The following is a 12,970-nucleotide window of genomic DNA, read 5'->3' on the forward strand; positions in this document are numbered from 1 at the left end:
TTACTATGATATTTCTACATTATTAGAAAATGTTTGAGATATAGGTACTTAAAATAATTATTATAAGCCTGAAAAAAATTAAAAATGTTAAAATTTCTAATGACTTGGACTATAAAAATAAACCTATGTACTTTTCTGAATTCATTTGACTAACAGAGAAAATGACTGTTCACATAGAATAAGGGGGAAATTCACTTGTTTATCCCACTGGATATTTAAATACCACATCATTATGGGAAGTTCTTTCCAAACAGGTTTCTGGATGATCCCATCAGTCTAACTGAAGCTAAACAAAATGCAGCAAACTCAATACTATGTCAGTAAAAGCAAGCATACCTACATCTCTGAGGAGGCTGGGAAGAAAACAGTTGAGATTTATAATCTCCTACAAATTGTTTAAATAATTCTTGCTGCTTGTTTCTAGTTGTATAATTGAAGCATATAAACTTCCACATTACTCCATGCCAACTTCTATTCTATAAATATATTTGGATTTTTAGTCTGACCTATACTGGTTTGTTTAGTGTAATCTATAGTCAACAAAGACAGTTATTTACTTCCAAACCCTGAAATTCAGGAATGTATTTCCAGTGAAATGAGGGCATTATTGAGGATGAAGTATTGTTTAATTTTAGTCACCCACACCAAAAAATTGCCTCATACTTTAAGAGCTACATAGAACAGCTACTAGAAAAAAAACATGTATAACCTCTTCTATAAGAGGAGACTGAAAAACTGTCTACTGTTCAATCTAGCAAAAATAAGGCAACTGGGAATATTATTGAGCTCTGCAAATATCGCTGATGGGGTACCTAAAAACCAGGAAAAAAGAAGGGCTGAGTAAGATAAAATAACAGCACTGACTTGAGAATCCAAAAGTGTAATTGTGTGTGAATAAATTTAGGCTATAACTGTGTCACAGCCTCGAGCACCTTCCAGCTTCTCATCTAGCTGGCTGAGCACAAGGGTGGCACCATGCTGGCAAGAGCAGCTCTAGAGAGAGCTGTGACCATCATCTGCCCCTTCTGCCCTCGAGAGATGTTGCAAGCTCAGTCTCACCTGACCTTTGCCAGAGCTGCTCACACTGCTGCTGGGCCTCCCACTCTGCAAATACCCTGCAGAACCTCCCACTCACCAAGGGAAGGAAGGGAACATTGAGCTGTGTCAGGAGAAAGTGAAGTCCCAGCTGCCTGGCAGGTTCCATCCAGCAAGTTGTCCCTGTGACAGAGAACAGAGCAATGACAAATACCATAACCAAGGGCTGCTGACAGATATTCCCAAGAAACACACAGGGACACAGAGAGAGTTCTGCTCAGAAGGGAGTCCTGTCAACAGGTAAGCAATGGTTCAGTGCACCCATTCAACATCTGCAAGCATCCAAACAATTCATAAATTTCCTGTATTCATTTTTTATGACTGCTATACCTTCTACAAAAGAAGGATGATTGGCATTGCAGGAATACAATCTCCATTTATAACCGATCCCCTGACCCCAATTAATTGAGAATAAACCATCCCAGCTCTTAAAAACAGCAAACCTCAGGCCCAGGATAGCAGAGACAAAACATATACTGTCCTCCTGCTCCCAAACATATCTACAATTTTCCTTCTCTCCGGATACTGTTCTAACAAGCTCTCAGCAGGGTGGAGAAAGAGACACTTAGTTGTTGGTACATAAACCTCAGCAGTGACAATAGAATACAAGTTGTTTGTATACTTGAACTATGAACAAATATTTGCATTTGTGCTGAGAAGAGAAAAATTGTTTCCTCTAGAGGTAAATGTTACCAATTCCAAGATTACATACACCAGCCCAGAGCCTTCTGCTTTCACTCTGGGTTTTGCACTTGAGGAGGAAGATCATTTCATTATGTTTATATGTTCACTTTCTTTTTAATTCATCCTAGTGATTTTTCCTAATCCCATTCTGTGTCAGCTGCCAGTATTGTCTTGAGCCAAGTCATAACGTGACCTGTGAATTTGACAGACAATGGGAATAGCTGCAATTTGCAGCTGTGAGAGGTGGCAACAAATATCTGGGGAACTAATGGGAAAGTGAGGTGTTTTCAACCCTGTTTTTCAATGTATAAAACCACTAAGACAAGGATGTGCTATTCTAGTTTCATCATGGTGTTTGGGGTGAAACATTTTCTTTTGATAGCTAAGCCAAATTCCTTCATAACTGTACAATTTATGCCCGTCCTTAGCAACAATCTCAACATTTTTCTCAATCCATGATGTCAGTAGAGGATCTCTACTGCCTCACAACTCTTAATTAAATCATGGGGAAAAACAGAGCAGAGCTCTGTCATGAAGGGTGCTGCGTGGATTTTACACACAAATGTAAAATGTCAATGAATAACCCAAGATTATACAAAATGCTCATTAAGGGTATTTTATAACAAAATGCAGTGATGTGCTAAGTGAGTTATGATAGTCAAATTCAGATTTCAGTTTTCATTAATCAGAAGTTTGAAGCATGTAGTAAAGCTCTATTTCAGCAGTCTTCAACTTACTATTTTTATGGCTGTGTGATTTTTACTGTGACTGTTGCCTATCCCATAAACACCTCACTCTGTAGGGTAACACATTAAGCTGTTCAGAACCCTTCCTCTGATATTAATTCAATTTATTCGAATAGGATGAGACCACTTTGGGATTTTTTCTGTTTCAGCTCCTCAAAGCTGTGAGGAGAAAAAAATTTTCTCAGACTTAAGCAGTTGTAACACCTGCTTTTGAAAAATAAAACCACAGTGAAAAGGCATTTATAAACAAATTATTTTTGGAAGGAAGAAATGTTACAAAGGTTTTTGATACATATTTACCTTTGTTCATAGTGATAAAAATGGATTTTCAGATGGTTGTAAATGTCTTTTTTTCCCCCTTAAGATACAAATAATGCAAAGAAAGCAAAATGCAGCACAATAAACTCTGTAGTGTAAGGAGGACCATACAATACCTTTAACTGCTTTAATAAAGCAACAATAAAACTGATGGGGGATAAAAAGGTTACTTTAGCAATCTGGATTAACTCCTAGATTTTCCAGAACTGTCACATGTTGCTAATACATCACTTGTTTATAAATCAAGCTTAATCTCACTCTATATGCCAGAAAGCTGGGGCTGGCCATGCATCACCTTGGCTGGCTCCTGTAGCACACACTCAGTCCAGCCAAGCACATCTCCAGCTGCAGTGCAGAGAAACAGGATACCCCATGGATGTCAGTGTCAGCATCAACCCAAGAGGAAGGAATAGCTCTGAACAGGAGAGAAAACTTCTCTTGTCACTCTAATTGATAAGTGAAAGAGTGAGAGTTGGTAGAAGCTGAATACTAAAGACATTTTTAACTTATAATTAATCTTGAGCCTGATATATATCCCAGAGTTAAGTCAAAATTTAACAGAAAATAACAGTGTCTACTTCTGAGAATGAAAGGATGAACCCATGATGAGACCCTCTTTCTTTCTTGTCAAATATCAGCAATGACATTGACTCGCTTAAGTTTTCAACAGATCTCATCGTCACCAAAGAACAACCCCAAGGGCTGGTATATGCTGGGAACACCCAGCTGCAAAACAGCTTGATAGGAAAAACCCTGGGCATTCTGGTGGATACCAAGTTGAACATGAGCCAGCAATGTTCCCCTGAAAAAACAGAAGACAAGAGTTATCCTGCACTGCATTAGGCAAAGTCTTGGCAGCAGGCTGAGGGAAGAGATTCTTTCTTGTGGCACTGGTGAAGCCACACCTGGAGTTCTGTGTCCAGGTCTGGGCTCCCCAGTACAAAAGAGGCACGGGAGTACTGGAGGGACCCCAACAAAGGGCCACAACAATAATTATGGGACTAGAGAATCTCCTAAGAGAGGAATCCAACAATGAGAGGCAGAGAAGTCTGGGTCTGTTCAGCCTCAAGAGAAGGCTCCAGGGAGCTCTTACTTGTTCATGTAAATACTGGAGGAATGCTGCAAGGAGGATGGAACCAGGCTCCTTTTGGTGGTGCCCAGTGTCATGATGAGAGACAAAAGGCACAAACTGAGACACAGCAGGGTCTGTGCAGCACTCAGAACACCAGGAACCACTTTCCCTGTGGGTGACTAAGGGTGACTAAGCCCTGACACATTCCCCAGGAAGGTTATGGAATCTCCTCCTTGGAGATATTAAAAAAATATCTAGACATAGTCCTGGGCAAGCAGCTTTAGGTGGCCCTTCTTGAGCAGAGGGGTTGGACCAGACAACTTCCAAAGGTCCTTTCCAATTTCAAACCACCTGTGGTTCTGTGATTCTGCCAATACTTTACCTCATTCATTTTCCCACATGACACCAAAACTACACTGTCCTTTAGCCTTTCATTTTTTATAGTACATTCCATGAACTATAGATCCATCTCTTCATAAATCCTGTGAGAAGAAAAGCATATTTTATGCACCGTATAGAGTTTCTGGATGGCAATCAACTCTCTAGGTGAACAGTGAATCTTCCTTTTATCATCACACATAATCTGACATGATCTTCATAGTAACTGAATTCTTTCTGCAGAGAAAAGAGGAATCTGACTTTGAATCTTGCTCTAACTTTGAATATTTCTGCTATTTTCCCATCTCCTGTTTTATACTTTTCCCATCTTTAGCACAAGATAAAAAGAAAAATATCATGTGAGAATATGTAAAGGAAATGACATTGCAATAATCTGAAGCACCTTGTTTCAGCCATTGACTGTCTCACTTTGATTGTGGATTTTGGAAGCATTTCATGTTTTAAAACTTTTTCTACAGTAGAACTGGAGAAATTTAATTCTTGCATTTGTCAAGGAAGAATGTGTAGAGTTTTTCAAGATAAGAAATTTGACACAACAGACACAGTCTTCCTGAGACAAATTTATTTCAACTAAAATGGAAAAAAATATGTATTTCTCTTTATAGACTCTAAAATTCAATAATTCTAGCTCTGAGCCTAAGGGATGGGTACTTTTCCCCAGTAATCATATGGCATTTGATTTTAGTAAATTCAGACAACTTTGAAAATAACAATTATCTTAGAATATACCTACACTTTTCATTCTTAAATGAGCTAGAAATTCTTCTTAATATTATGCTCATTCAGCTCAAACAAAATGCAAAGTTTACCAGAAGACCAAGCAACTAAATGACTTTTCAGCTGGCATCAGTGGGAGCAGTTTATCTTGTGACAATTCCCTGAAAGCAAGGCTGAGAACACTTCTAGTTTATATTTATAGCCTGAACAAAAGCTGTTCATTTTTTGTTGTTGTTGCTCTCAGGCACTGTACCTTGCAGCTCTCCCTTTCTTAAAAAAAGCACTTCAGCTGTAATTTTTCTTCCGAGTCATTCAGTCTTTCATTACTGAGTCTTGTAGATGTCATAAGCACTTCTGAAACTGAGGAAGCAGGGTTCGGTTCAAAGAAGGAAATTCATGTTTTGATGCCTGTTTGAATCTTATCTAATCTATCCAGGTTTCTCAGCTCTCAGTTTTGCTAGGGAGATCTCAGAATAATGATCTTTTCTTCTCTGTCAAACTGCTCCTTCTCATATGACAAACAGTCAAGGTTATGTGAGTAAATTTCCAGCATTTTGAATCTGAGAAATATTGCATTAGATTTGAATGTTTCTGCTTTTAAGCAGAGATAATTAAAATTCAAAAGTTAATGAAAACTAAATCACAGAAGGTGGACCCAAAAGTTGAATTAGATAGTGTAATGCACTGCTTTTCTTTCACTCCGTGTTCACATAAATTTACACCTTTTTTTATCCGCACCTCTCAGCACACACTTGTCTTCACACTGCACTACTAAAGGAGAAGTTCCTGTGCATTTGTGGGCAGTTTTTCTTTGTCTGATCTCAACAGAATAATTTACTTCATAAAGCTCCATACCCTTGTCCCAAAAGCAGAAGTGCTCCAACTTCCACAGCACAGCCAAAATTTACTCTTTTTTTACAAAAGTCAGGTATTGGTAATTATTCTAAAACCCAGATTTGATTTTGCCTTTGTTTTAGAAACACACATGCTCCAGAAAAAAAATATTATTATATCTCTTGAAAGAGATATAATATAAAAAATTATTTATATAAAAAATATTTAAATACTACAAATTATTATTTTATCTCTTAAAAGAGTTTATAAACAATTTGTATTATCTAATATGTGCTGGTTCTCAAGCAGTTTTTTCCTTGCTTTTAATCTATACTCTTCACTACAGAAGACATGGACCCATAGCCTATTATGAGAAGAGCAAATGTCAGTCAAGCAAATGGAAAAGAGCTATCAATAAGTCAAACCTGAATATCAAGGTAAAGCTCTTAATGCTTCTCAAAGCTTAAGGATTATACTGAATTAATGGTAAGGTCACCACTTTTTCTGAGTTCCATGTATTTATTTGCCTTTCAGTTGTAAATAGCAAGTTGCAAAAGCCACCCTTTACACATGACAGTTCCTTGTGGCTGTTGGGAGTGAGTTCTGTAGTGACTGAGGGTGCTTTCCAGCACTGCTGAAAACTTTGGGCCAGATTCAGCAGCATGGCTGGGCACACTCTTGAAATGAGCATTTAAAAAGGAAAAGTTCAGAAAACAGATGCATTTCTATTTTTCATTTAAATTTCAATTTAAAATCACCAAAAAAAATAAAGAGGAAAAATAGTAAAAAGTATCATGACTGCATAGCATTTTAACACATTGCATTAATATCCCTGCACATGGCCAATAAAGTGACTGTCTTGAAGGGCTGATAACAACCAGTAGCAAGAATTTCTCTCATAACAGTTATGGAGCAATCTTTGACAATGATATAAACAGCATGAAATTATCCATGAGCTGGCTAAAAGCTGAAAAAAAGGTTTACAAACTATACCTTGTTGGCCTATCCAGAGACTTTTACTGAAATGTTTAGCTGTCTGTGCTGAGTTTAGAGTTTCAGCCTCTCATGAAATCTGGCTAAACTGAGTGTGGTTACAATACTTTATCTCTCTGTGGTATCTGTAAACTGAGAAGCCCTACTGCCTTTATACAATATAAAATCTAAGGAAATCCAGGACATAATTAGGTTTTACTGATATCCATGTATTATTACTATCTTCGTATGACATTATTACAGTCAAGTGCAATAGGTACAAGGAGTAGCTATTAGCTATTGTGCTAAAAAAATAACTTTTGCTCTCTTTTCTTGCTTGCCCTAATGCTCTGCAGGCACTGGGTATACAACTCAGCCAGGGGTTGGTCTGCTCTTCACCAAGTCTCTGCCAGAAGGGCTTTCCAGATGCTAGCTTAGCAAATAATCATTAGTCTCAAAAGAGCTAGGTGGATTATCAGAAGTGCCTTCAAGTGTGCCAGGCAGAAGGGAAAATCTCCCAACAGAGGGTCAAAAGGTCTCTGAGGACAAAGAGAAATAGTGACAATGTTTTCTTCTCCTATGAACACTCTCAGAATAAGCTTAAATTGCAGTCTCCAAGCACAGAAGGAAGCACGTTTAGGGAATTGAGTTTTGAGTTCAAAGCTGGATGGACTGTGTGGATTTTCATGGTAAAAAAGAGAGGCAGAATTACCTGCAATTGCATAGTAAAGGAAAAAAAAATAATAAAGGGATTTCACACAGTCAACAATAACTACAGAAAGGACATTTCTTGAAATGAAGATGAATCCTCTCCCTGTTCCCAAGTAAGTGCCTGATGCACTAGTTTTGAGAGATTTCCTATTTTCATTTTTCTTCTTTTTTATTAATAGAGTTTGTGGCAGTGGTTATCTGGACTGGCAGAGAGCAAGGCCAGCCTGAACTATGTAAGAGGTGGCTATATTCACCTATATTTTCAAATGCTGTTAATTACAGTACAGAGAGATTAGAGATGAGTCACTATACCTTTAATTCACACTTACTTTTCCTGTTTCAGCTTTCTTAGGAGCTTAGAAACAAATTATAAACTTCAGTGTAGTCCAACTTCTTAGCAAGATGCTCTGAAAAGTTGCCAGGGAAGAAAGTTCTCTCCATCCCTTGTCTGTGATGACTGTGGCCAGATGCTTGTCCCTAATTCAACTTGAGTTTACTGTGGAATCAGTTAGAATCATCTGCCACTTAGTCAGCTGACATGCCTTAAACACTGGACTCTGAAAGTGCAAGAAAGACAGATCTTGAGGAAATACAATGGTCCCTCTTCGAGAGATGGCAGCCACTTCAAGAAAACGTGGAATAGGTTTGGGTTTTGTTTATTTTATAAAAGAATTTGCTCTGAGTGAAAGCAGGAGGTCTTTCACAGTCATCCTCTTCATAGACTGTGGCTATTCAACTACATTTTATATTATTTTTTGAAAATATATAGTGTGAAGAGATTTTAAAAATTATCCCAGAAGAGGGGTGAAAAAAGATTCCAGATTTTTTTATCCAGAAAAAATATAGACAAAATACTAGATTTTTTCAAACAAAATGGGTTAAAAGGACAAGAGGGTTGAAAACAATTTTCCTATCACACAGAGATTTCTCACTCATGTAGGGAACTTGTGTTGATGTGTTTTTCTGTTCTGGTGAAGTTAGTTTGATTTATACAGTTGAAATCCAACCACAGTTTGTTTGGTTTGGGTTATTTTTTTTAATTTACATTCAGGAAAAATATTTCCCAAAGCTTCCAAGAGACAATACAAAGAGAATAACCTCCATAAAGGAAATAAGAAATTTACTGGAAGAATATTAAAGTTTCTTAAATTTTTAATTTCATACTGAGAAATTTTGAAATAGGTCAGATTCCAGAGAGAATACCCATCCTTTTAGAATAATCTAAATTCAGCTAATCTAATATATCAGGTACAATATAGTATTTGGGATTCTTTAGCTGAATGCATGAATTTTATTTCTAAAAAGTTAAATACAAAAACTCTAAAATTTACTATTTATAAAAAGTTAAATACAAAAACTCAAAAATTTAGTATTTATAAATGGAGATAACATTAAGAAGTTTGCACAGGGTTCAGGCAGATTTACAGAACAGGCCACAGCCACCAATGCACAGAATCTATATTTGATCTGCTCAGGGAATGTTTCAGTGGATCCTCCTTTGAGCAAAATCCAGCAACTTAAACCTAATGTTTGAAGTATTTAATAAGTATTTTAAAAGTATCTAATCCAAACTGGCAGAGGTCAGGATGAGTGTCCCACACCACTCTGCTGAGCATGTACATGTACAGTGGTGAGCCTCTTCCTAGTACAGAGCACATTTTTCACTGGAGCTGCCAACCTAAAGGATTATTTCCATCTACATCCTAGCAAGACAGTTTATAAAACTGTGAGGTTAGTAACATGTAGAAAAGCATTTTAGTGGAATGGCTTTGGACTTTTGTATGTTTCTCTAATGATGTAGAATTTCACAGGTGAACTCCACTTTGTGCCATTTTTCTCTACAGCCAAGCCATTTTTCCTTTGCTGAAAAAAAGTTCAAACACATAATTAACAGTCAAGTCAAAAATCTACAATTAGTCAGAAGATTTTACATGCATTGTTGCCAAATAGACCCTCAGATTTTCATAAATAATGCCTAATTTTCCTCAACGGCTTCAGGTTTCTTAAACACGTAAGTTTTAAATTATTGTTAAATAGAACATTTGCAAAACATCACAGATTGCCTCATTGCCTATACTGTTGAACATAAATTTAGATTATTCTGCAGAAATAAGAAAGGCTTGTGAAACCCATATGACTTATAAGCTCCATTTATGATCAGAACAGTGTAAATAGATTGAATAGAATGAAACTGAGTCATGAGTTTCGTGTAGGCTTTAATTCTGTCTTAACAGAACCATCATGGAGATATAATTCTGTCATATCTGTAAACAACCTCCTCATAAAGAGAAGACCAGAATCATGGAAACACTTAAATGAATGACAACTGTTGAAACCAAAAGTCTGTAAATCAGACTTGAGAGAATCAAATATTTTGTGGCTTTGTCTACTATTCCACAGTGATTCATGCTATTTGTGTGAAGAAAAACAAGAACAATTCTAAAACTTTTCAAGCTGGAAATCGTAAGAAGGCTCTAGACTTTTGTATAAAAGCTTACATGGAGAAAAAGTCACAGAACATGTCCACCTGTGAGCTAAGGAAAGCTTTTAGCCTTTAAGGAACACCATGTTCCCATTCCATCTATGAACAGACCAAGCTAAATTTTGTCTCTTGTCATTGTGAAGTCCTTCTTCACCTAAAATCAAACTGAAATTCAATTTTCCACAAGCTCTAAGATGATGGGTACATTTTCAAAAGCTTTATGAAAAAGTTTCTCAGCTTCTGGCTGGTGTGTTTAGGAGAATATTGAAGGTACACCTCCGTACAGTTTTATAATCTTCATTTAGCGTCTTCTAAAACAAATGGATAGAAATGGAATAGAATTTGAAGAGTCTTTTCCTAAATCTGCTTTTTCTTTTTATATTTTTCCATGGCATGGTGTATTTTAAGGAAAACATGCTGTTCAGGGTTTTTTTTTCCTTTTATGATTCTCATGAACTTTTATAGTTTTACTGAAAACACCAAGACATTTTTAAGAAATTCTCAAGCACCAAAATACATAATAAAATCTATTCTAGCAGATCCTCTTACATCTACTATGGCTTTTCTATAGAGCAAATGCAAAGACTTTTTCAAAGAATAATCACCTACATCTGGTGACAAAAAGCGACTTGGCCCTGCCATCATTCAGATAGTGTAGAAACAAAATCTTTGCTACATTTTAATTTTCCTTAGGATTCACTAACTGCTGGATGTTCCCACAAGCTACCAGGATAGTGTCTGTGTTTGTGTTTAATACAGTGAGATCTACTGCAGGATGGATGTGTGCATTGAAGTCAAAACCAGTATGAGGATACAGGTTAGTGGCTCTGCACTTTACAGTGATATTCTGTGAATATGAAACCAGAACTTAGAGGCTTTTTCTTATCTCAGTCTCAAGAGTTTCAGCCCCATTTTCTCCTGAACCACCACAGGGATGGCTCCTCAGGCCAGACAAGGACAATATAGACTGGCATTCCTGAAGTGCTGCCCTAAGGTTTCTTAGCCCTTCACCTCAGGGCAGGCGACTGGGCAAGCTGGCCCTGGCACACTGACACCACCAGCAGCTCTGTCAGCACTCACCTGGATCTCTGAATCACTCTGTGCTGAGATGGCAAGGCATATGGGACTGCAAAATAGAAGTGTGTTCTGTTTGTCTGGCTGAGAATATGACAAGTATAAAAGCACCATCTTACCTATGGGATGGAAGAGGACTAGGGAGGGCAAGCAAGTGAATTTCAAATGAGCGACATCTTGGAAAGAGTCACCAGAGCTTAAAAATATTTACTTAAAGCTTTGGGGGAATTGAGAATGGGTAAAATCCCTAAGGCCCAGAACAAACAAACCAATGAGTGATGTAAAGGCCGGGTGTCTGTGCAAAAAGTCAATGTTCTAAGTCTGGCAATCATCATGACAAATTCTTAAGACTCATTTAAGGGCTTGGGGTGCTTTTAGAACTCCCGAAACTGATTGTTTTTTTAACAAACCAAGTATCAAAGATGAAGATTTGTGGGTATTTCTGGTCAACATGGAACTTTCACATTTAAATCAACATGCTGAAGAACAGGACTTACCTTGTTACCACAGCTTCTCTGCCAGCCTTGAAAGCATAATAAAATACTCTGATGCCTGGGGAAAATCTCTTTCGTCCAGCTCTGAAGCTGTTTTTATTTTCACAGGCATTTTTGCACAAAATTGTAAGTAAAAATATGGACATGATTAAAATTCAGCATTTGATATATAATACTTAGAGTGTTTCCTTGAATGCAGTAATAAGATTAAATCTTAGGATGACAAGCCAACCTCTAATTATAGATATAGGAGGAAAAAAACCATGCCCAGTGAGATGGTCACTGTAGAATTGTATGTATTTTAATATTTTTCTCTGTTGTCTGAAGCACTGATAGCTGTTCCCTGTCAAAGACAGGATAACAGAACAAATGAATTACTGATTTAATTTGCTGTGGCAGCTCCTATGTTCCTGACCCAGCTTGTCCTGCTTTTCCTCATCAGATGAGACTTCTGATGTCAGTACCATTGTGTTTTCTCTGGTGATTTCTCCATACCAACATACTGGTAAATTGCAGGCTTTGCAAGCTGTCTGTTTTTGTCTGGGATACATTCATGCTTAAAGGTCTGGGACACATTCACGTCCCTTTGTATATTCTTCTTTTATAATTGGCACAATTCAGTTTTGTTTCCTCAGTGTCTCTGTTCCTTCACTTTTACGTAGGTAGGAATAAAGGATTTTAAATATGACAATGGCAGGATTTTATTATTCCTATTTTCAGTACTCTTTCGACTTAATGAAATTTAAAGGACTATATAATAAGCATTCTGATCCATTACTAGTCTGTAGATACGGTAATTTTCTTTTTTTCTTCTCTTTGGAATTTCTCACCATTCAGCAATGGAACAAGCAGTCTTTGTTTGCACTCCATTTTTTTATCTGCTCTGAGAATGGATTGAGTGCAGCCCTGAGGAGAAGGTCTTTGGGGTGTTCATTGATGAAAAGTTCAGCAAGAGTGTTTACAGCCCAGCAAACCAGCAGTGTCCTGGGCTGTATCCAAAGCAGTGTGGCCAGCAGAGTACCAGAGGGGATCCTGCCCCTCTGCTCTGCTGAGACCCCACCTGCAGGGCTGCCTCCAGCTCTGGGGTCCCAGCACAGGAAGGACATGGACCTGCTGGAGCCAGTCCAGAGGAGGCCACCAAGATGATCAGAGAGGTGGAGCAGCTCTGCTATGGAGACAGCCTGAGAGAGTTGGGGCTGCTCAGACAGGAAAAGGCTTCAGGTTGACCTCAGAGCAGCCTCCAGTACCTAAAGGGGATCTACAAGAGAGCTGGATAGGGACTTTTGACAAGGATGTGCAGTGATAGGACAAGGGAGAATGGCTTTAAACAGAGAGTAAATTTAGATTAGCTATTAGGAAGAAATTCTCTGTT

This window comes from Parus major, chromosome 1 (assembly GCF_001522545.3).
Source record: "Parus major isolate Abel chromosome 1, Parus_major1.1, whole genome shotgun sequence".
Classification (NCBI taxonomy): Eukaryota; Metazoa; Chordata; class Aves; order Passeriformes; family Paridae; genus Parus; species Parus major.